The 25,967-nt window shown below is 43.8% G+C and overlaps 1 long non-coding RNA gene across 3 annotated transcripts in view; it reads right to left on the bottom strand.

Annotated features, from left to right (window-relative positions):
* Positions 1 to 25,967, bottom strand: part of LOC142602550 (uncharacterized) — a 107,966-nt gene that overhangs the window by 64,010 nt on the left and 17,989 nt on the right. For 2 of the 3 annotated variants that reach the window (XR_012836289.1, XR_012836290.1), the window contains exons 1-2: positions 5,728 to 5,815; positions 5,072 to 5,367 (exon numbers count right to left, since the gene is read on the bottom strand). This is a non-coding gene — a long non-coding RNA (uncharacterized LOC142602550). Of the gene's footprint in view, positions 1 to 5,071; positions 5,368 to 5,727; positions 5,816 to 25,967 lie in introns of those variants that run through there. The other variant, XR_012836291.1, reaches the window with a different exon arrangement.

Genomic DNA, 25,967 nt, shown 5'->3' with positions numbered 1-25,967 from the left:
TGTGACCCCATCACAGATCTGACCTGTGAGCAGGAATCACCACCTCTCTTTATTGTCCCATGTCTTCAACAGAGCTGGGATTTGGCTACCCTAACAAAGCGACTGAAAAAGTTCAATTGTGCAAGAAAAATTAACAGACAGATCTAATTAAGTAAATTATTCCCAAAGTAAAGCATGTTGTTAAGAACACTGAAAATTCACGCTAGCTGATACAATCACCTTCCTGCAGCAAGTAAACATCTCCTACAAAAAGTCAGACAGCTGAAATACCATGTTTTGAAATGAACTTTTACCCCCATAGCTCAGCCAAGCGTCCACATATTTTTTTGCTCTGAAATATAACCAGCTCCATGAGATGCCAGACAGCTAGGAGAGCACTCCAGACTAGAAACAAAAAGATACTATTGTCTTGGGACCGCCACAGTCATCGTTCCTACCTATACACATCCCACCACTTTTGCAAGGCTGACAAAACAGTCACAGATAGCTCTTCCACTCACAACTGCTTAGCAGTGCTGTGAATCAAAGCCGGGGCTGGAATAAGGCAAATGGCAGAAATGAAATGTAACATGCTCAGTTGCTGCTGTGAAGACCAGAATGAGGAGTCCCAAACAGATGCAAGACTCCAATCCACATTTACCCACATCTTTGTAGACACAGGTAGCTCATCCTGCAGGTGAAACTGGTTTGTCATTCACTTAGTTGATTTCTAGTCCTCTGCCCTGCTCAGTAAGCTGAGAGATCCCTGAAGGGCCACCAAGCCTTTAGCTCCCAGCCATGGGTATCCGAGACTCCCCTTTGCCATCCCCACGAGCACAGGGAAGAGCTGGGGTGCTGAGATGGCACCTGAATATTTCTGGGGCTCTGAAATAAATCATCCTGCAATTCAAGTGCTGTAGTTAATATATGCTATTACTCTATATATGATTCAGTATGCTTTACTCTCTACCTATATGCAACATTCATTTGTTAGTTGATCCAAGTGCAGATTGGATTTTTAAGTAAAAATCAGGTTGATGTTTACAGTCATATATTTTAAAAGTTACTTTTAATTTTAAAGAAAAAGGCATTCATAAAAAGGGCTTCTACCCTTCAGAAGAGCTTCTGCTTCCACCATTTGTTGGCATCCTTTCAAATACTCTTTGTAATGACTAAGGACTGTTCAAGACCTTCCACATCTAACATTGCATCCTCTGGGAAGAATGTATTGGATTGAGAGAAACTATTGTCCCATCCATGGAGGAGATTCTTAACCAGGTCAAGAGAAGCATGAGGGTAAGGTTTCAAAAAAAACCCAAAACCAACCAAACAAAAAAAACCCTTCAAAGTCCTTCATCTGTTCTAGCCCCTTTCTTGTTTTCCAGCAGGGTAGTAAGTAGTAAGTTGATGGGACACCATAAATGAGTGAACGTGAGCAGACAGACCAGTTCCAAAATGGGTGCTGGCTTGCAGTTAGGGTGGCTTCCAGATTGGCTGGATTCCTGCTATATTGACAGGCTGTAGCAGAATTTGAGAATTATATTATTAATCAAAGTCTGTGAAAAACAAGATGAGAGTCAAACCACCAGGCATGATAGGAATGTTAGGCAAAGGTGTCTGTAAACTTCTGCTGACCCCTTACACCAACCAGGTTGAGAGCTCTTTCATTAATGCTAATGCTTTTCATATTAGTGTTTCACATAAAGAAATCCTGCAGACTACTAGGGTCAAAGAGTTCACAAGATGCGTTGGTCACATCAGCAATATACTGATGATTCTTTCTGACATGACCCCACAGCTAATGAAGGGCCATTTGTGAGGGAATTGCTTTTCACACAGAAAGAGGTTTGTAATGAAGGTATAAAACATATCTGGAGTAGGACATGCTGCTGCTTTCATGATGCAGTAATGAAAATGACCACCATCCCACTGAGACACAGTGTATCTGTGCAAGTAACATGTACCTGGGTTTCTTCTTCCCATTCCTGTCACTAAATTTTCCTATTAACAAGACTGCATCTGCTTCTTGTTGCTAAACGACCAACACCCATTCATGGCCCCCACATCAAGTACTTTGCCTGTAAAATTAGACATTTTGAAGCCCGGGTCAATATTACAGCTCAGCATTTCTCAGCCTACTGCATCTCCTGCTTGCCTCTTTTTTGGAGACCCTGTCAACAAGGCCCAGGATAAAGGATAAAAGGCTCAAGCGCACTGCAGCACAGGGATCGCAGCAGCAGCGGGCAGTATGAAGGGCTAAACTAGTAGTCCCAATCTTCTGTATCACCACCCATGTTACTGAAGCTTCTCCTTTCTAGCCTGCAGTCTGAGTCACAGTGCAGAAAGGATGCCAGAAGCAGGGATTGTAGAGTGGCAGAACAAGAAAGGCCCTCAGCAACAGGGTGGGTTTATTCTGTAAGAAGCTGTTCTGCAATCTGTTCTGTAGCCTTCTACTAGGAGATCCATGGCCACAGATTAGCCAATGAGTTATCCTCACAGTGTAATCCCACATTATCCAACATTTCCATCTCCTTTGGCTGAGATCAGTTCCTGTGCTTGCCCAGGCATGAACCTACCACAGATCATAGAAGAGAGGTCTGGAGGAGGCTTTAGGAGGTCATCCAGAAAGGGGAGTTAACTCTGGCACTCCTGACAGATATGTCTCTCACCTATTCTAAAAACACTCCATGGACACCTCCAAGAAACAGCCTGAGAAGCTACTCTTCTTGATGTTTTAAAGAAAGAGAGTCTCTATTACTGTGTCTTCCCAGGATCTCAGGAACATCCTTCGCTTTATCTAAATTATGCTCTTCTGCGATAGCCTGGAGGCTCTCTTCTCTAACAGATAACACCTTATCTGTTTATAAAAGACCTTCACAGATTTGCATGTTTAATTTGTTAGTGCATAATGGTTTCATTACCTAATAGGAGGGGCTACATGTATTATGGGGACCACAGAATTATAGGGGTTTTAATCATTTGTACCCTGAGGAGAGCACGTTACCATAATAGCATATGAGTATATAGGTATTACAAGATTTTGAGGAAGAAAGGATTGCATGCAAATCTACAGAATCAATCAAGCAGAAAATCTACAGAGATCATAAGCAAGGAACAGTCATGCTGAAAACATTTCCCTTCATCACCTTGAAGAGGACTTGCTGGGAAAAAAGAATACCATGTTAGGACAAAATGTCAAGATGTCAGATATTCCTTTTCATCCCTCAGAGAGGCGTGAGACAGTGTCTTTCTCAGCAAGACTCTTCAGTTCGATCTATTGTTCTTTACATAAATATGATGATACCAAGCAAGAAACAGCAGTAACACAGCCTCAGGTTTCCCATCCCACCAGTGACATGCAAAACCATGGGTTCTTCTGCTGGAGCTGTTTGCCTCTATGGGCCAGGAGGAACACGCAACAAAAAGCTCTTTTATAAAAATCTCTTTTCCACAGAAGGTTTTAGCTTTCATGAGCCATTGCTCTACAGCACCAACACATTTAGTCAACATTCCCAGCCTCTTCTTTAGCTTCCCACTCAGGTAGGGGAATGAATCAATGGTTCATAGCTGCATTATTGCTGCTGTTAGGGTTGCAGTGGAGAACAGAACTCCAAAAGGCATCAGAGGACACAAGCAAAGAATCTCAGGTCAACCTTCAACCACCACACTTTTCCCTGATGTCTCTCATGGGGTTGTTTTTTTACCCCTCAACAGAAAAGTGGCAAAACTTCACTCTGCAAATGGCTGCAGTTCAGACCACAGCCACCAGCATGGATGGTGTAAATCAGGAGGACATGTACCATACCTCTTGAGACAAACCAGTTACAGCTGGCAAAGTGCAAAAGTTTTTAAGACCTGGGTTGCTGACTTAATCTAGGGCTGGCACAGAAAAAACAAGGGTCCATGTGTTCAAAAGCTTATCTGTTTCATTCAGCTGTATCAGCTGGTCTAATAAGAGATATCTCTCCTGACAGCTCTCACCATGGAAATGGGAGTCATTTATCAAGAAGGACTTTTCCCTGAACTACCTTGCCCCTTTTCTGTTGATGCTGCTTTTTTGCTGTGATTTTTACCCATTTAGGGGAAAGCCACACAGTCTAATTTAAATGTATTATGAGCTCACATGCCCTATATAATAATGGGACCCAAAAGGAGTTGCAGAAAGCTGTTAGAGTCCTCTAGTTAGATGCTACTGCTATATCTTACTGTATCCCAAATACTTACCTCCAGCATATATTTCTATATGTAGACTTATGTATGGACCTAAGTGGATTTATATTGATTTCAATGTTGTTACAACATATGCCAATATGTATACTTGAAGCATATTCATTAAACTTCAAATTATATGTGTTTTAAAGGGTGCTAATAGCACCATTTGATGTGGTAATTATTGATATTGGCTTCCTGTAGAAAGAGCACTCAAACTACAAGCTAATTTCACACGGAAAACAGCTGTCACATGGTAATGACATTAAAAGTCACTAAGCTGATCTGCATTCAAAGCCATGCCATAGAGGTGAAAGGCCCTGTAGCCAATTATTACTCCACCAAGCCAGACAGTCCCCAAACACAAGCAACATATGCAGATCCATCCCTCCTTGTCTTTAATTAGATCCTGCCTACCCTCTGTAGCAACAGCAGTATAAGTGAGAAGGGCACATGTTAGGCAGTGGGAAAATAATCACAAAGAGATCCTGACATGCACTGTCTGGCATGTCCTGCTAACACCTGCATGCTGTACATGGGAAGAAAAATCAGCAGCAAGAGACAATTTTTGTAGTGTCCATGCTGCAAAACATAATGACTTTCGTGGAGCTACTCTTTGTCTGCTGCAATGACTGTGTCACTGACAGATTAACGATGACTCTTTTTTTCTGGTAGCTGTGGGTACACAAGGAATACAGGTTTGCACCCACTGCTTATGGGGGAACAACTTCAAAATCATCATTGAGACAGTCTGGTACTACTTGAGTGAATCTATCCAATTTGCAGTGATTATGAAATTGGGCAAAAGCTAATGAAAAGGTCCAAAGAAAGGTACTAGAGCAGCCAAACTGCCTTTGTAGAGATTTTCCAGCCCAAAACTCACCTGGCTGTTGCTGCAGGTTCTGACACAGAGGACTCCCATGCCCATATGTATGCTTACTCCCTGCAGGGTCCCACTTGCTCTGACTCCAGCCTTTCTCATAGAGTTGGTACAAAACGCAGTTCTGCTTCTCTTTCCAGAAGGAAGAAGCCCCACTGCTGAAGGTCTCAGCCCTCAATTTCTTTCCCACATCTCTCAGAAGCATAAGATGATCTTTTCTGCAACACCAGCCACTCTGCAGTAGCAGGCACACTTCTTGTGAGCAGAGTGGAGTGAAAGAATTCTTCCATTGCTTTAGCCTGAAAAAGTGACATGATCCACATGAGTATATATGAATGGTATGATCCATACCATTCAAATAATAGTGGTCTACAGGTCTTTCCCACACTACTCCAAAGTATCATCTCCCTTACAATTTCTCCCGCTCCTCCTGCACATGACTTTACTTTGTCAGTGAGTCCCTTCTCCTTTCCCCCAGCTCTTCTCCCTGCTGTAGCCAGTTTCACCCTAGGAACCAGCTCTACCACAGGAGGGAAGGAGAGCCATCCTTTCATGGTTTTAATCCCTCTGTCAGGTGAATCCCCACCATACAAGCTGCTACCTATTCACCAACCTACTTATTTGGCAGAACCAGGTTTCTAATGTGGAATTGATACAACCTGCTAAAGAGTGTGGCCAGGCAATGGTCAAAGTCTTGACAGCTCACTAACCCAGTGCAGACGTGGCAGCAGCATGCACGTACATTAGTAAATTGAGCATCTGCCTCCCAATCCCAGAAAGCACCTCTAGAAAGGAGACAACCCCCTGGGATCAGCAGACAAGAAGCACAAGATCAAACCAACACACTGAGTCATGCACAGAGTCATTCTCACAGAAATCTCCTTCCTTCCCTACAGTACACTGACTTCAACACTTACTCAGTAACAGATTAAATATTTCATTTCTGAATTTTAAGGGCTGTAAATTAAAACAACATCAAAAAGGAAAGGAATTGTAGCATAAACAATCATAGCTGCATCCACAAACTGCAATTAATCACTTATTTTTTTTATACTGCAAGTCAGAGTATATGAATTTTTTTTTGTTTCCACAGATCTGCATTAAACTAATATGAATTTAAAAAAAAAAAAAACCACTGTGTAAGAATTTCCAGAATGATCCTATGAATTTCACTGTCAATGAGTCAAGAATGACCAATACATAAAGAATCTGCAGTAGGAGAAGACTTCTGCACTTTCTCTCAGAAAAAAAATGGAGGAGATCTCAGAGCACAGAGAAACTAATGGAGTGTACAGAGCGGGAAGGGAGGGTCTGACACCGTGCCCTCAGAGCTATGGCTCAGACTAATGAATTATCTCTGCTTGGTTAAATCTCTGGCATTACTAATCAGACAAGAAGCATAAAACGGAAAGTTCATTAGCAAGATCATAAAAGAGTCATACTGACAAAGATCATTCGACTTAGCGATAGGAAGGTCAGTTACAGGAATCGGGAAATCGCTTTGTTTAAGAAAAACAAGTTAGACCAAAAGTAACTCAGAATCCAGAAAAGACCTGCACTGGAGTTGTGTGCAGTGTTCTGCTTTATTTTTGGAACATAAACAGGGAAACATTTCCTTTGACAGTGCATAAACTAGACCTTCTTTAATCAACATCATCCTGGCCTGGGGTAGGCTGGACAATATCAGCTTTCCCCCATGGCTGATTCATTTACCTCCGCCTGCACCCAGACAGCCCACAGCTCCTCTGTAGGAAATGCTTTCAGCGCAAGTCACAAGACGGTCTCAGAAGCAAAATTTGCTAATTGTGTCAAATTATGTGTGAAGGGTTTACAATATGGATCACTGCCCACTTGGGATTTAAAGGAGATCGCTAAAGTAATTTCAAGACTTCAAGATAATTCAGAAACCCCATTCCCAGAGGTTACTAAACGCTCTGTCCCCTTATTACTACAACCACGCTACACTGGGGGGTGGATTTTTTCTTCAGGGGTAGGAGGGAGAGGAGGGGAAGTGGTGGTGGTGGGGTTTATTGGAATAATTAGGAGGAAGAAAGCAGAATGTGTATATTTAGCCTGGTTTCCTAAAGAAATAAGGAATAATACGGCTTTACATGCATTGTTTCTACTTTTGAGGCCACTAGCCTATTTCAACCACTTTTGAAGAGAGAGCAATGGCAAAGGGATTCCTACACATCTCATGAACATGAATTAGGCAGCTAGAAAGGAGCAAGAAATTATTGCCACCTCTCAGGAAAACAACACAACCTGAACTCGGTCATGAATGGACACCAGATAGCTCTGTTAGGAAGGCTGCAAAACCAGGAAAAATTCCATCTGAACCTTTTTAAGCCTTAAATAAATCCCACAAAAGACACAGACCTGCAGGAAATTCAGACGCAATCCTGATGCATGCAAACAACTTCTTCTAATCTGACACCTCTACCTGGAGATGCTCCGGGAGCTGAAGCAGCCAACTTCCAGGAAGCATTTTGCTTTCCAAAGCAAATGTGCCAGCCAAAATGGACTGAGGCATAGAGGAAATTAAGACATTCATGTTCGTTTGTTTCTATACAAGCCAGCAATCAAGAAAAAGCCATTAGTCAAGGTTTTCCTGCCTCATCTTTCCTGCCTCAGCCCCAACACTTTGCTGGTGCTTGGTGGGAGCAGGCAGGATGCATCCTCACTGAGGGTGCTGTTACATCCTGGCAGCCCCAAGCACTGATCGCCAGCACAACAGGAGCTCTTGCACTCCAAAAAACTGTCAAGGGGAAACAGAAGAATCTCACACACACACACAAAAAGGTATTTTCTGATGTTCAGCAATGAAGCCAGCAAGAAAACTTTTCAAACATGCAAACACACAATTCCCGCTGTAGCCAGGCAAAGGTAAGACACCAAGCACCTTGCCACTCTCCCTATATGACTGAACTGTGTCAAGTTCCTCTTATTTTTTCCCCTCAGAAAACCAGCACTCTCCCTAACCTACAAGCAATTGTCAGGATGCACATCAGAAAGCAAGTATTAAATAAATGCGACTGGTTTTTAAGCACCCTGCTCCATGCAGGATTAACCTGTACAAGATACATTTTGGAGAATGGTCCTTTATGTTTATCCACCTCCAATCTAAATTGCAGTGGGGAAAAGTATCCTGACCACAAAAGAGCTAGACAGTTTTACAGCTAGGACACATAACACAATAACCATTTAGCCAGATTAAAGCATACTGAGAGCTGCATCAAATATTGTTTAGAGCACATAAAAACAGCTTTAATATTTAAATGTATCCCATGGCTGGGCTCTTTAGATTTGCTAGATTCACTGGGGCTGCACAGCTATTAGCTTCTACATTTCATCTTCAATTCCTCTTCACAGTAGGAGAAACATAAAAATGAGGGTCACTGCTTGGTCATTTCATTACCCCTGGCAGAGAAATGTGCTTTGCACAAATGAGGAAATATTTTAGATGCAGATTGTTGTAATGTTGGTGTGACAAAATAAAACCAGAGTTAAAAAATAATAATGATATTATAATGGTTATTTTGTAGAATAACGTTAAAATAATATGCAATGTAGCAACGGTCCCCTCATCAAAGGGCCTGGTGCATTTCATTGTCATCATTTAAAAGATCCATTAGCAAGAGCCTTGGAAATGTATGGCTCAAGGTCACAACCAAACTAAATGAGACTGAGCAGTAATTCGAAAACATTAAACTGTTTATGGTTAGAAGTCCAATAAATAAATCCTCAATGCAAACACACACACAAATCTTAGCGGCAAACCCCTCTACAAGTCTCCTTTTATTTCTCTGAAAGCAGAAACTCACTGAAAGAAATTGATAATCTGCTTAAACCCAGAAATGGATTAGATGAAATGTCACTAATGTGGGAGATGTGTAACTTAGTGCCACAAACACGGATTAGGCTGCACAAACTGTTTGGCAACGGGCACCCCTGTGAGCCAAACACAAACAATGTGCTCGCCCAAGTCCAGCAGCCACGAAAACGAACTGATGGGCAAGATCCAGCCAGGAAACATGGGCTGACGCAGGCATGGAGCTCTCCGCTGCCACAATGGATGGGACAGCTCATGTTGGGCAGGGGGACAAGATCACTACTCATCTCAAGGAGGAATTTAAGTGCAGAAGAAACAGGAACACAAACACTATTTATTAATCATGACTTGTAAGACAAAACCCAACATCTTACTAGCCTAGCCCCTAGCTCTGTTTGCACTACCTAAAGCATGGCGTTTAACCCATAGTCTAAGTATATGAATAAAAGGGACTTGATTTTCAGTCATACTCTTCTCCTCCCCCCCCAAAAAAAAGTCACTGGGAGGTATGTGCCTCTGCTTTACCAACTTTAAATGAGATGAGAATGTTACTAGTTTGCAATGACAACATCCAAGAAAATCACTTCTGGCACTGAATGAGAAATTTTGTTGAAATGAGAAACCTAGCATTACTTACTGCAAGGCTACTCCTCCGCAGCTCTCTGCTCTGGCCCCTGAGCTCTGCCTTAGATCCTCTCACTAGTCATTTCACTAGTCTTGGAGGATCAGGACATATGTCTTATGATGACCACATCAGGAATTTCTGTGTATAAGAATCACTGAAGTTGGGCATATTCAGTGCAACCAAATTCACAGAAGTGTGGGAAAAGTCATTTAGGTGGTTTTCATGAGAAATATTTTGCTATATTTAAACACATACAGCAAAAGACTCTCCTATGAGCAACAAGCTCCAAACCTAAAGACCCAAGCCCAACTGAATATTAACAAATACAGAAAATCTCTTCCAGTCTTATTGTTTCTGCCTGAAAAGCATTCTCCTAAACCCCCCAGTTTAATATCTCTCACTTTCATAAGCCTTATAAAAATGCCAGAAATGGAAACGAGATTCAACAACACAAATGCAATCAATCACAGAAACTGATTCTTGGGGAAAAAAACGCATGAAGTATACTCCACTGACACCTGTAAATGGAATTCAGCTTCCAGGTAACTTACACATCTTGCTGACAGCATGTTTTATTGATGTCACAGTGATCTTGTATTTCATTTCCTAGCTGAGTGTGGATGCAAGAGAAAAAGCCTGTGCAAGTCATTGTGCTAACGCTTTGCATCTGGCTGTGCTCAACAGCCATTTGAAGGCTGTAAGTGCCTGGAGAGCAGTGGCACACCTCTCTGGAACTTTAATCTATGACAGGAGCTGAATGCGCATCCAACAAATTATAAGTTACGTATGAGGAAAAATATTATTCTGTTAGCAGCAAAGTCACAACCCTGCAATAAGTAAATTGCAGAGCAATACAGCTTCATCTAATGACTATCAGTTGGCCAAAAGCAGCTCAGGGGTATGTAACGCAGGCAGAAATAAACCCCCATACATCTTGATTTGAAAGCATTTCCTCTAATATGGCTTTGTAGTTTCCCACTAAAATTTTTCATCACAGCAGCCCTCAGCCCCCATGCATGCAGTAGCATAGTTACTACAGACAAACCCCCTCTGCCTGGTGGGTCACTTAATCAGGACTCACATCTTTCCCGTGTACAGGATATGATTCAAAAGTGACATAATGCACATTCATCACGATTTCCCAATAATCACCTTTCACCACTTGTGGAAATGCTTGGTCAATAAAACATAATGACATTATTGCAGTAAAATCCTTTTCAAGTTAAGTGTCTGGGTCTCTATCTCCAGGACCCCACCAACAGTTAGGCTCCATTGTGGCATGTAAACAAAGGCTTCAATTTTGCCTCATGTTTGATTAAAAGGGGGATAAAAGCTGGCTTTAATGGTCTCATTTACTAAGGACCAAACCAGATTCCATTTAAATCAATGTAAGCCGGTTGCCTTTAAAGGTGGTTGGACTGGACCTCACAAATTTAGGACCTCTCCTTTCACACACGCTTCTTAAACCCTTCCCTCCAGGATTTGTCAAGTCCCTCACGGTGGCAATTCTTCCTTGTGTCACAGATTCACCAGGCAGTCAGGACACGCTGTGGCAGCCTGCAAGGTCGGTCTCTAAGCAAACTGAGCCCTCAGGAAGCAGGCTGTCCACCACCTGGCTGTGCTCCTGCTGCCCAGTCGGTCCAGCCCCAGACTGCAGACACTATGGAGACACAACCTGACACCTACGGTGCAAAAGCCATGCCTGCAAGGCTGGAGGTAGTGTGGTCCAGATAGATTCAGCTCCCTGACTCATCCGATTTCACTCACGTCTAGCCTACTCCTTCTGCCCCGTGCAACGAGGCAGAGCTCCAGTCATGTGGCAGGGAAGGGACACATGACAGACCCCAGGCCTTGCGGAACGAGGAGCTGCAAGGCAGCCCAGCCCATCACCCCAACACCAGGCATTGCAGAGCAGTCAGACCGAGGAGCTGCAGCCAGCACAGCACTGTGGAGCTGCAGCCAGCACAAGCCTGGGAGCAAGCTCAAGGCCAAAGCAATGCGAGCACATCTCACGTGGGACACGCACATCTCAGCAAAGCAGCTTTGTCATGACTGCCACCATCTTTTTTTGAAGTCTGCTGCATCTCCAGTGAGGAAGAGTAACTAGCAACTTAAATAACAAGCTTTTAAAGGAAAAGATTTCCAGGCTGGGATCTGACAGGGCTTCCTGGAGTACTAGAGGGAAGCACTACTCTATATAAGATGGTCATCAATATCATTGTCAAAAGTACAAAGTGTCTTTTCATTCCTTAAAGAACCTCTGCCACTCAGGACTCGAAGACATCCCTGTTGAATCCCCTCCCCTGTAAAGCAAGAAATAATACTGAAAATGAATAACCAACAGCGGAGCTGGGGAGGAGAAGGATTTCTCCAAGAAGCAAAGGGAACAGCAGAAGTGGTTGGAGGGGAATGAAATCTGGTTGTCCCAAAGCAGGTTGCACTGGAAAGGGGAAAGAAGTCCCTACCCTGTCACACAGAGCCACCAAAACCTCTTACAAGTAACCTCCCATAAACTCTAACTCACCCTACATGCACCAGCCCTGACATGGCTCCAGCTTTGTATTTCATCCATCCAAATCCACAACCACTCCAGCATGCTAAGCAAACCACCTGAAAGGAAATAAAGGTAACTGGAGACTCCCATCAATGCTCTGTGTACATCTGCAGGTTCCAGCTAAGACGTTTAAGAGACACCAACATTCACTGGTTAAATTGCACTGTGCTACCACGGGCTGCTCATGGTGTACAGAGACATAGAACAACTCTCATAGTACCTCGAGAGCAAGCATGGACCAGGGTTCCACTTTGCCAGGCATACAAATTTCATGGATATTTCAGGTATTTCTAATACCTCCTGTTCTGTAGGAAGAACCACCATGTTCTTGAAGGATCATTTCTCTCAACACATATAACTTCTTCCGGGGGGAAAAAAAAAAAATAAATCTTCATTTATTCTTCTCTACTCTCTTTGATCCTAACCGCAGTGGTGTCACTCAGATTTGGAAACTTGAGGGCCTCCATGGAAACAAGACAGACCTTTTTCCATTTCAGCAGTGCCAAGCAGCCATCCCACACAGCAAGCCATCCCCTCGCACAATCTGCCCCGTGACCCACGCAGAGCCAGGGAGCACCACCAAACTTTCCACTTAACTTTCTGCAATTTAGGAAGAGTCCCCAATGGAGCTCCCAGAGCAGAGCCTCAGGATGGAACAGAGACACGTCCTAAAACCCCAGAGGAGAGATGCAGTGACTTAATGACAGTTCAGCCCGTGAATCTAGAATAACAACTCGTTTATTGTCTGAAGCTGGAATCCACTTTGTGTGATGACAGATAGCTTAGGAGAAGCAGACCTTGCCTGCCAAGTGAACTTCAAAAAGGACAGGGGGAAAGCAAAAATCTGGCTAGAAACCAAATGCTTTGCTAAACCTAGATAACACACTGTTTACCAAGAGCAAACTAGATTAGGAAAAAAAAAAAAAGGGATTTATGCAAATGTTCTTAATTTAATAACTGTGATCAGATATGGCTTTGTTTCTTCCATGTAATTTGTGTAATACAAATAAAGTACAAGGGTTCTTTTCCACTATAGGAAATGAGAATTATTAAACATTGCACTGAAAGGCAAAGGAATGTGTTTATTGACATGAAAAATGATCCTGCGGATACAAAAACTTTTGTATGTTAATTGCTAAATGTCAATGCAATTTAGAAAGTGGTTGCAGAAGGAAAGAATTCCTTTCCAAAACAGAAGTGGCTTTTTCTCATCTACCAGCCTGATTCAAGACTGCATCTTGAAAGTATTTATTGCTGTGTTTTGATCGGTGACACTGGGTCAGTACCCAAAAAACATCCTCACTTCATATTGATGTGGTTACTTGCTAGGAGGCATAAAGGAAGTAAAAGATTTCCTCCCAGTTTTATTACTGAATGCTCAAAATGTTTCCTGGGGTAAACAACACTAAAGCCATCTGTTTTTTTCTTTTTTTTTTTTTTTTTTCCTTTTTGGAAACAAAAGGAGAACAACAGTAGCAACTTGTGAATGGAAAAATACAGGTCTAGAGCTATGTAATGAAAAATACCTTCCTCTGAAAGAGGGAGGGGGAACAACGACACACGTCTCTGGCCAACATATAAATTCAGCAGCATTAGAAGTCTTGGAACATGGTGTCTCTGATCTTCTGTCTCACTCCATAAAGGAGAAGAGAAATACAAAATGTGTGATTCAGCTGCTAGCTAGTTAGAGATGCTTCAGTAAATTAAATTTTGGACTGGCAAATGAAGGAGCTTCTTAAATTCTTTAATCACAGCCTGTTGATTTACTGCTCCAGGAAAAAAAAAAAAAAAAAAAAAAACCAAACAAACATTTGCAGCCCTGATCAAGACAGTTGAAAAAAACCTTATCATGCAAACATGAGCATATTCGCAGAAGGAAGTGAATATATTTTATCCAAAACCTCTTCTGTGAGGCATGCAAACTCTGCTAGGTACAGAGCAGCCACCAGCAAAGCTAGTTGCACTAAGTCAAAAAAGACGATGTGTTTCACCAGGACAAAACAGCAGAACTTGCAGAGCACACTATGATGTCCTCCCTCATTGAGCACCACCTGGAGAACCTCTGGCTGTAAAACCTCAAGATAGTTTAACTAATACAGAGAAAAGGTTGATGTGTCACGGGATGACTGCCAAGCTCTCCTTTCCATGTCCAATACAATACAAACTCTGCCAAACGATATCCAGCCATGCTCATGGAGATCTCTCCTTTCCTAAAGTCTTTCCTTAGAAGACGCTATTTCCACAGCTCTGCCAAAGTGGTGCTCATAGCTATGGACAATCCATGGCTGTCCCAGGAGTATGGTCAGAATCATCTTCACTAGCCTTTATCTAGAAAATCTAAATGTGGGATTGACACTGGGGGAGAGAAATATAAGGAAACACAACAGGAAAAAGAATCCAATAAGCAGAACTGAAACTTAACGGCTGACTAGAACATTGTGCTGCCCCACTCCTGCCTGGAGAAACACAGGAAATCAATGACTCGTCTGGTAAGCTGGGCTTATTAATAAAAATGCTTTTATTACAGTTATACAGTGAGGGACAAGGAACGCAGGTGATGCCTACAACCGTACAAGTCTACGTGGGAACAAAGTCCCTCTCCTAGCACCTCTGCAGCTGCAGTCACACAGCTCAGCATATGTGTTCCCCTGGCACTGCTGTGGGGCTGCAGTTGTGTTTCTCCATAAACCATGGTGAGATTAATGCAGAAAGACCATGCACAACTCTGGGATCTGTACTGTCTTAGAAGAAATTGAAAAACGTGAGAGTGTGAAGAAAATTGCCACCAACATGATTTAAAGGCTGGGGAGGAAGAACTGCTTCCAGTGGGAAATCTGATGGGCAGGATTTGTTTAGCTTATCAAAGAGAAGACCAAGGGTGACTTGATTACAGGGTATTAAGTACCTCCATGGAGAGAAAATACCAGTCATAAAGGGCTCTTTAATCTTCCAGAGAAAGGCTTAACAAGAACCCATGGCTAGAAGCTAAAGCCAGACAACTTCAAATAGAAAATACAGGTCAGATTTTAAACAGCAAGAGCAAACTGGCAAAGGATGCAGTGGATTCCTCAGTCCATGTTGAAAAATGCTGCACAACCGCCTCCATTCATAGCAAGGAGTACTGCTGACACCCTTCCCCTCCGCGCACAGCAGAACTGGAGCCGCAGAAGATGCTGTTAAAGATGGAGAGGGATGTGACCTCCCACACCCACCTTGCAAAAGAGCCCCTGGCTGTAGCTGTGCTCCTTCAGTGCAGGGTATCTAGACAAGATATATGGAGCGCGGAATAGTTCCTTCTGTAGAACGGGGAAAATTGATTGCAGCTATCTAATAGATAAATTTGAAATCAGTGTTCATTAAAGAGAATACAAGTTTACTGCAACTGATTTTGACTTTCCACCTGCAGAGCAAGACTCTAAGAATATTCAAAGAAGATTTAAAGACAGGCTTTTGGCTACAGTTTTGTAAAGCGTTTGGTACCCTAGTAATGTTTGGGATTCTTCCTTCTGTCTGACTAATTACTTCTATTTCCTGTTTTCTTTGGAATTGCTACTACGTTCTGCATTGCTGGAATCTGAAATATTGTTTCATGGAACATTATTGTATTTATGCATACCACAAACTCCAGAGATGCTGAATTCCTTTTTGTTCTACTGCTCCAGCTTTTGAAAAAATATGTCCCATCTCCAACAAATATTAACACCCCACCCTGAAAAAAGGTGAAAGCTTCAAACCTGTATAAAAATGTTTAACCACTAAAACACTAACTGTTTTCATTTAAAGCTAAAACAAAAACAACAACAAAAAAGAGTGGCTTCAGTTTTCAAATACAAAATAACATGTTGTCAACAGTATTGAAAAGACATATTTTGTCACAAAGCCAGTTTCTGTTCAATAAACAGTGATGAAAAATTATATTTCTCTACTCGCACTAGCTGCCTGCCTAATTCTGTGCTCCAGCAATTTGGTGAAAAAAAAACCTCTGATGGTCAGTTCACGTGTTCATTTACTTCAGCTGAAAGAAAAATCTTGGTATTAAAGCAAAGAACTGAGAAATTGCAGTTTTTTCCTAACTCTGCCACAGACCAAGTGATGGGTCCATGATCACCCAGGTAATTTCTCTTTTACTGAAAAAAAAGAAGGATATAACATTCAGTTTCAGGAAATACTGCTTTTTGGTTTAGCGCTTTCACATCTGTAAAGGGATGCAGGGTCAGCTGATGGGAAGCCAAATGTATTTCAGCTCTTCATTATGTTCTCTCATGCAGTAGCTTGAAGACACACAGATTTTGTGTATAAAAATCAGGGATTCTGCAAGTAAACTCCTATGGAAATTCCACTTTTTAGGTACCTCCCTCTCCTCAGCCAGTGTCACGCCTGTACGCTTATGTTTTACAGCCTTTGTCTCCTCCTCATATTCAGGAACTTTCTCTGCTGTCTTCTTTTTGCATCCTTTTCCCCACACACCACTCCTGTTCTCATCATTAATGGTTGATAAATAGCTAATGAGTGGATTGGACATTAGGACCTCCCTTTCCATCTGGGCTGCATGCTATTTTACAGGCCCTGATAGATCTTTATTAGATTTGGGTGCAGATTATTGATTTAGGTAGATGAGGTCGTTGTAACCTCATCTCAAAGAGAAAGGAAGCAGGAGAAGCCAAATGTAATTCAGCTGTTATTCTCTGTAGCAGTGCAAGTCAATGGGAGAGAAAAAGTCAAAACAAAATCAAAAACATCCATTAAAAAAAGTGGACCTTATACCAAATGGAATGCTCTTACAGGCATTTGAAAGCAAAAGATGTGAGACAGGATATACAAGTTAAGAGCTTTCCCCAGTTTAGCACTACAGAATAGATGGTAGGTGCTAGTAAAGAGACAATGTTAATAAAAAGCCAGGCTGTTCCTAGAGCAAAGTGACATCTATTTATAGAATAAGAACACTTTACCTAAGATATAGTCATGGCTTAATAAAAGGACATCTTTTGCTTAAGTTATTTTTACCCCTGTTAAATGGCCATATCAGCACTGGCAGATCTAATAAAAGCAGAGCTCAGACTTTGTACTAAGCACTTCTGAGCATCCTGTCAGAGGTACCTTACGCACAGAAATCTCTCATAAAGTCTGGCATTCGAGGCTAGTCCCTCTAAAAGACTTCAGCATGCTGTCACCACTTATAATCCCATGGATGTGAACACTAAGGGTGGATATGGGCTCAAAAACGGACTGCATAAACACATGGAAAAGAAACCTGGAGAGACTTTAGGAAAGAAATCCTTACATAGGTGGGTACAACAGTTGCGTATTCCTTTTTACCTGAAGCCCAGTCCACCTGCAGGGAAGCGTGAGCCCAGGTGGAAGATAGCACTAAGGTGGCAGCTGTTTCTGGCAACCCAATAGCAGCTATGTGCCTCTTCCTCCTCCTCTTCTCATAAAGGTCTCACGCCAGCCCTGCCTTTACCAGCTCCACTGGAGAGCTCACAGCTCGCAGATGTGATCCCAAACTAAGCACCTGCCTCTGGGATAGAGGTGCCAACTGCAACTCAGCACCCCCTTGGCCAAACCCATCTGTCCCCATCTGAGCCCCAGGAGCGCCTCTCTCCTCATTTTCTGTTTTGGGGAATGTAACCCAGGGTGGCAAATTCCACCAGGCAACAGAGCACTTAGTCAAGCTCACAAAGGACTTGTGTATTGTGTGCCTAATCCCTGGGCATTTGGGGATTCCCATCCTAAAACCACATACCAAATCACACAAAAGCCATTTTCACCTGGACACAGGGTTGTTGTTCACTCCTAATGCACCGTGACAGGCTGCTGGCTGTTTCCAAATCGCAGCTCTTTGATCTCCTCATTTTAAAGGAATATGAAATTCAAGACCACCGGTTGTATCCAGGGGCTGTCAAGTTGCACTAAGCTCCCTCCCTTTCACGTGACACCCAGCTGGTGTTTACCTCTGTAGCCACGTTCTGGTGTGGAATTCCAAAATCACCAAGCGCAAGAGCTGTGGGGAGGAGACTTGGGTTGCTCACACATACAAAACTCCAGCAAGATTTTGTCCAGCTTATGACTGAGCCTGCGCAAGCCACTCAGTCCCATTTAGCAGATAAATTTGGTTACCTGGAAGAATGCCAGGCTGGCAGCACAGCCCCTTCCCTGCAATGCCACAGCAATGGCCAACAAGGAGACCTGGCAACTCGGCAGCGTCAGATCCAAACTATTTATTTATTCCTATGTTTTACCTGATATAGCCAATGGTGATACAAGTGCCTGTTCACCTCTCATCCACAAATGACTGGCTTTAAATGCTCAGCTCATCAGTATGTGATAATAGTCACACAGGATTCTCTCTCCCTCTCTCTCTCTGTTTTTGGTAAGAAAAACCATCAGAGCGCGCAACATGTTCTGTTTTACTGCACCCGCAACCAGCTCCCAACCAGGCACTGCAACCTCACAGCCCACCAAGCACAGGCGCATCTCTGCCCCATCTGGTTTTAAACCAGCCAGAGAGTCAAAACCCTGGGGACTGATGTGATTTCTGAGATGCTGGAGAAGAACTGGGCTGGTTTTCAAATTGGACACATCTCCAGGTACTTTGCAGCCTATGCTGTGTGCACCCAGACTGGGCTGTTTTGAAGCTCACACCATAAGATCCAAGCTACGCTGCATTCTGCAGCAGAGCAGTAGATGTAATCCTCACTCCCTGGGGCTGTGGGCCCAAAACTTGGCTGTGCTATGGTGCATGTCCTGCCTCAGGGATTCATTCTCCAACAGAGACGTCTGGGACACTCAAAAGAAAATTTGACCATATCTGTCCAAAATGCAATTAAGAAACTACTGCCACAGGAGCAGAGCATCTCAGCCTTCATTTACCATTCTGTGCCCTCACAATTATGCTAAAAAGGTCAAGACATCTCTTCACAAACTGGTTTGAGTGAAAAATTATGTATTTCTATCTGGTGTGTGGGATGACTAGCCTGTCTCCAGTTCTTACTAGGTGTGCAATAAGAGTCTGATTCCTCATCTTTCTCATCTTCTGAAGACTAGAGAGATCCTTGGATCAAAACCACAACAAATTCTAGCAGTCTCCATCATCACAGCTGAATGTGCATGCCATCCATGCAGTGGGTGGGTGTGAGTTGTATGCCTATGTGAATGTTCATTTTTTAGATAAGATGATGGGGAGAAGCTGTAAAGTGAAAGGTTTTATAGGTTTGACCCAGTAAGGGTCTTACTGCAAGCTCCACTCCCTTACTGCAGCGTAAGCAAAATTCTCTCTCGTTGGACTTCATTGCCACTACAGCCAGAATTTCCTTTTTGCCTCATTAGCCAGAGCAGTAGCTTGTTGTTTTGCTAACGCTTCCTTCCTTCTCCCCATCCATAATGCTCCATCAGACATCATCACGTTTCAGTGAGAAAATAATGAAGAAAAATATACATTCGACAGAGTTTGCTGCAACCGCTTACTTTGCTAGTCTCCATTTTGCATTTTGTTAATTCCTGAAACATTTCTGCCAGGCAATAGCTACTCTGCAGCATGAAGTAACAATATCAATATACACTACCTGGATTTCCTGTGGAAATACACGAGTCTCCTCCTCACCTTGGGATGACAAATATCCTTGCCCCAACTGATTAGAGGTTACCTATCTTTTCCTCAGCAAAACAAACACTGAGATTTTCCTCACTTTTGTTGTATTTTGCAAATTCTTTGAGAAAAAAATCCATGCTGGAGATGTTTGCAGAGAAGTTAAGAACCCATGAGAAGTAGTACAGTGAGCAGGACACTGTAAGGGCCATGACAGCATCCTCCCCTCTCCTGGAAATTTGGCTGCTGGGGCTTAGGGTCAAACAGGCTGACATCCCAGCCTGGCCTCGGCCCATCCCTGTCCCCACAGAGGCGCCTGGTGCTCTGGGTTGGGGGCTACCCCGGCTGCCTTTAACCCCCAGCCTGCCCTGTTCCCTGACTGGGGGTGGTGGGATGGATCCTGCCCTGCCTGCCTGGGGACTCCCTGCAGCTCCTGGCCCCCAGCCAGCCATCAGCCTGCACACTTGCCTACAACTCCTGAGCTCCTACCTCTTCCTTGCTGCAGGAGAGACCTTTGGGGAGCTCAGTACCTCAATCCCACCCATTTAAATCTGCTTTTACATTTGGGTCAGAGTCCTGTTGCCCAATTCTTCCCTGGGATGATGGCAACACTCTCCTGTCTCACAGCATTGAGAGGTTCAACACTGAGGTGCTAAGGCAACACCAAGAGGGGGCCTCACATCAGACTGTAGTCCTGGTCATGACTTCAGGACACTTGCATAGCATGAATGGTCTCATTTCCTGCACGTATCATGATTTCCATGAGTGGTCTCTGTTGGGCTGATCCCATGCTGGTAGCACAGCAAACACACACCAGAACTGCACTACTAATAACAACCTCCCATGGAAGCTACAAAGCAGGGCTGCAGACAGCAATTTCATTAGTCACTAAAGCAGCAACTAAGAATGCAAAGCATTGACACCACCAAATACCAAGTGACACAGATCTGAAAAATTAGTCGGCATACAAGTCAGCAAAGCTTGCATCAGGAGGTTCCCTGTGAGACTGGGCTCCCACGAACATGACGGGTGGGAATACCCTGCAGAGATCTCTCTGGAGCCAGCCAGTGCTTCTCAGTGAGCTCATGCAGGGGTTACACTCCCCTACACATCTGTACCGATGAATGGTTGTGATGGCTCCTCACATCAACCCTGAGAAATCCTTCAGGAAGCCTGGGCTCTCTGCAGGCTGGTGTGCTTACTTAGCATTATAACTTTACTTATTTCTCAGAGATTCACTAAAACCAGCTTTGGTGGCAGTAGATGCCTCCCCTATATAGCACAAATAAATCACTAAGAAACCATAAGAAACAGTCACTGCTAATCATACAAATGGATCAATAATCCTAAGGATCACCCAAACCTTCAGTACCATAATCACAAAAAAAGAGATCACCCTCTCCTCTCATTTTCCATCTTTTTTTCTCATCATTTCACCAAGATTTCCCTGTTCCTGGATGGGCAAACAGGCTCTTTGCAAGGCCTGTCCAGCACAAACATACTATAGGACAAAAAAACTGTTTCTAAGGAAAGAAGAAAATCCAATGTCTGTGTCTGCACAGCAGCAAAGGGAGATGCTGTAGTGGATCTGGCAGTCCTGGTCCTTGGTGTTCACATTGGCCACATCCATGCTTTGTAAGGATATACCTGAATATTTGCAGATCATGGAGCTAAGGGCTCCTCAGGCACTTACCACACCTGTGGCAGGGAGCAGCAAGCTACGGAAAGAGACAGAAATTGATCCATCCTATGTGCTTGGGAAGAGATACACCATGCAGTTAGCCATCAATGTACACAGCTTATTCCCTCCTCACCACCATTCATCCAGAGGAATCTCTGAGTCATTGCTGCTGACATTTCAAAGTAGCCACACACAGATTAACCAGCATTTATGTTGGCTGCAAAAGAGTCAACACAAGCTGATCTTACAGCCCCACACACACCAGGCCTCCTGCTGCCATTTATTTGGTAACAAACAGAGATCAGAGTCTCATGTTCTCATTCCTCACCATTGGGTACCTCAGGTTTGCTCACTGCTTGGCCCAGGCTCAAAACCAATGTCATCTGCAGCAAACACAGAGCTAATTGTACTTGTGGCCACCTGGTCTGTGGATGTATTATTGGCTCTCACTCAGAACACAGTGCTTCCTAAAGAGTTACAGGCTGGGGTGAATGAGAGCAATTACCACATAACAAACACCAGTAGGTCCTCCTCAGTTCAGAAACTGCGCTCTACATTCCTAACCACCATCATCAGAGACCTTATCCTTCAATGTGTAGATAATATTCAACCTGTGGCCCAAGGACACTTGGGAATCCTAGGATGATTCTACAAAGGGTAATTAATAAAAGCGAGTCTATTGTTAATGGGCTTAAATCACCTCTATGGGGATCCACATGCTCACTGAAAAGTTTTTTTAATAGGAAAAAGAAAAAAAGGCTTATACAGATATTCACTGCACAAGACAGTTCATTCACCGAGACGGACAGAAGTCAGCTAGAGACACCTTCTTGGCCCTAAGCCCCTCTCCCACAAACAGCATAGCTCCATGTACCCATCCATCTGTACCCATGCACACTGACCAGCTTAGCATCTGATGACCTTCCGCTATGCTCACCTACCGGATTTTCAGCCTGTTACTGCTGGAGCCCTGACCTTTACCAAAAAACAGAGTGCTGAGTTCTGAGTCTGACTCTTACTCCTCATACAGAGAGCATGCCAACAGAGATGGGAAAGATCATCACAGCTGCAGAAATGCCTTTTATGGACCAAGCAGTTGAGCTCTGATGCAACTAGACTGACATGATGCAGAGGGGAGGTCTTCAGGTAGTGTCACCCTGGAAGTTGCAGAAGGCTAGCACAACACTCCTTCGGGTCCTCAACTCTGTACTTGTTTCTTCCTTTACCACACCCAGCTTCATATATATATATATATATAAAAGTTGTACCCAAACACCTACACAGTCACCTAGTTCACTCCTGCAGCAATCTCACTGTGTCTATTCTCTTGCACTTTTGACAGTACTGGATGTAAGCAGTTCGCATGGATCTGCGGCTGTTATAAAGTTGATGTTGATGACAAGCCTACAGCTTAAATTTGCTGCTGTATTTGTTTAAACAGCAGAGCCCTGGGAGCCCGCTTATCTGCAATCTGAATTCCCATCTGAGGCAGGACCTGACCCCGACAGGTGCCCTTTTCCTTCCTGAGCTCCTGGAGTAACTAATTTTCCTCTGCTTCACCAGTAACTCTTCCTTTGTGTTCCCCTCTCTGCTGGATCCTGGAGAGCATACTCTATCTCCCGATTTACATCAAGAATCCCTGGGTTAAAGTGGCTTTGGGATTCAAACCACTTTATGTTTAAGACGAGCAAGCATAACATTGTACAAAGATGAACAGTTTTTAATCAGCAACACCAATACCTAAAGCCACTAAAAGTCTTCCTATATAAATTCAATGCAAAAGAACCAAAATCAAACAGCAAAAAGTCACTGGACTGAGAAGCAAATAGGAGAAAATTTCTTTCCTAAAAACAGTGTTCATAAAATTGAAAACAAACTAATGTGCAGATAGCTCCTGTAATACAGTATCACTAATGAAATGCTACAACACGTTCGCTCTAAAGAGAAGGCTCATGTCTTGCCACGTGCATCCAGTCCCTTCTAAACTTTATTAAAGTCTAGTAAAAAATAAATAAGATAAATATAATTTGCATTTATTATACGAATTAGAAGAGCTTGCCAGATGGGGAGCTCTCCTCCAGCAGGGCTGTTGTTTTCGAAGAGAGAAAAGCACTAGCACTACCCAGCTGTTTGGGGCCTGTGATGTTCCCACTCCTAGAAAACCATCGCCCCTGGCTTCTCCCTGTAATTAGTTAGTGCTAATATCCTTGGTTAGTCTGTGGAAAAGTCACATTCTGAAAGATCACCCTTGCGAACAGCTGTACTCATGAGACAAAACGTCACCACTCCAAGCTGTCAGCCAATTCATCTCCAGCGAAAGTCAACCGGGCCATAAATTGGGAGTTCTTTATCTCAGGACAGCAGACCGAGCGGAGTTTAATTGCTGAGCTTTGCTAATGAGCCTTGTTTGTGACACAAGGTGCTTCATGGTGGCTCTGTTTGAAAACATGGTATTGTAACCTCCCTGAGGGCACATACAATCAGCTTAAAAACATTGCCGTCTGGATACAGAAAAGAAATCATTTAACGGTCCCTTCAGCATGGCACATTATCAAAGGCATCATTAACAGCTGCTTCATGGAGTGGCAGGAGGCTCTCCTGGGTCAGCTTAGTTCAGTTCACTCCTATTCTTTCCTCCCTCCTCATTTTTTCTAAATCATGAGTTCTGTAAACATCACTGTCAAATCATGTGCAGGGGAACAAAAAGATATCAAGAATTAAGTCTTTCCTAGCAGATAAGGGCTGTGTCTGTTTTTAAAAGGAATTATTAAAAAAAAAAAGGTAAAACAAAACAAAACATACCCAGGGAAAAGCAAACAGACAAAAGAATAGCTGCAAAAGTCTTTCTTGCTGACTTGTTGAGACAAAACCTACTGCAGCCTGGATTTCACTTTGTTCCTTTTCGATTAGGGGCTGCGGTAGTGAAGACAGTATTTTAACATTCACATTTAGGCAAAGAATAGCCCAGGTGGACACGAGGCTACAGGTTTCCTTGTCCAGATATCATATGCTCTTTCTTTTCCACCATTAACAATGAGGCTTGCGTAACACACGAAGCCCAAGCCACATTTCTGTGGGGAAGACCAGTGCTCAGCTTCTTTAAAAATCAGTAGTACTTAAATATGGCATTATTATTCTTACTGTACCACCCAGGGACATGTGACAGGCATTGAAGACACCATGTGCTAGACATTGTACAAATATCTATTTCCCCAGTCTCCATGATCTTTTAACCTAGGGGCCCGACCTTGCATATGCTTACACCCTTGAGTAACTACCCGCATTGCACGGCCCTACTGAAATCAACAAAACTGATGAATGGAATGAAATCAGTAATTACCCATGTGCTTAATTATTTCCAGAACTGGGGGCTAAGTGCTTCATTTTTAGCTTTTCACTTGAAAATATTAGTTCTAATCTAGTGTGCCTCACTTTGTGCTCAATCCCACAAGGAACAGCGCGGTCTGGCCTAATTAAGCAAAGCGCTTAACGAGGTGTTTAACTTTAAGCATGTGAACAAACCCATTGACTAACGCTTGGGTTAGCATGCTTGGCGCCTTGTGGGATGGGACTTTCAACCCAGGTATTAGGGGTAACATAGCTGCGGGTGGGGACCAGGACTCACATCCCAGATCTGCCCGAGGCTGTGTGTGCAGGGTGCTGGGCACCCCGGCGCTTCCCTGGCTGTTGCCCAGCAGTGCAGCGGGTGAGCCAGGAGTCCTGGCAGAGCTGGGGATCCACCGATGGCTCCCCCGTTCCTTTCCTGAATGGCATCTGAGTTTGCCTGTGGAAGAGGGTGCGGAGAGGCAGCAAATGTTAAATCCCCACACTAGAGGGATTTAAAGAGAGGCTGCAAATGTTCTCTGTAATTAAATGACTGAAAGTCTTCACGCTCAAAAGCACATCCCTCATTTAACATCAGCCACAACTCCCACTCTGCAGCCATAGCCTGGTTCAGGGAAAGCAAAGAAACAGCTGAGCGCTGCTGCAGCGTGGATGTCCCTGGGGATCAGAGGGGAGTGGACCTCCCTCACTGCCAGACTGGGAGAAGCACAGGACCGGGATGGGGGCTGCAGACAGGGAATTCCAGCCAGCACCTCTCTGCGCCTCTGTTTCTGTCTCTTTTTGCCAGGCTGAGGAGTTCCTGGGGCAGGGCGTGTGCGTGAGACCCAGCTTTCCCCAGGCCTGGGCTGCCTGGGATGAAGCCTCCAATAGCAGCTTGCTTCTGACAAGCACTAATTTTAGGCCCTTTAGGACACAAAATAATGATAACACCCTCCCTGGAAAATAATATCCCCCTGGGCCTATGTAAAATTAGCAGCGTGCTGACTGTCCCACTTTTGCTCTTGCTATGTGGGACAGCCTGGCTTATTAATACACCGGAGTCATTTCAAGATCCTTTGCTTTCCCCGTTGCAAGGGGAGCCCAGGGGCAGCCAACCACCTTCTCCTGGTGGTGCTGAGGATGCCCCTGCTCACCCTGATGGCCAAAGCCTCCTGCACACCACCCTGGGAAGGCAGTGGGAGAGGACAGGGCAAGGAAGGCAGAGGTGGAGAAGCTGCAGGCTGCCCTGGGCTGCTGCAGGGCAGGAAGAGGAGGGATGGGCCCTTTGCTGGAACAAG

Source organism: Balearica regulorum, chromosome 7 (assembly GCF_011004875.1).
Source record: "Balearica regulorum gibbericeps isolate bBalReg1 chromosome 7, bBalReg1.pri, whole genome shotgun sequence".
NCBI lineage: Eukaryota > Metazoa > Chordata > Aves > Gruiformes > Gruidae > Balearica > Balearica regulorum.
This window is presented reverse-complemented; position numbering and strand designations above follow the sequence as displayed.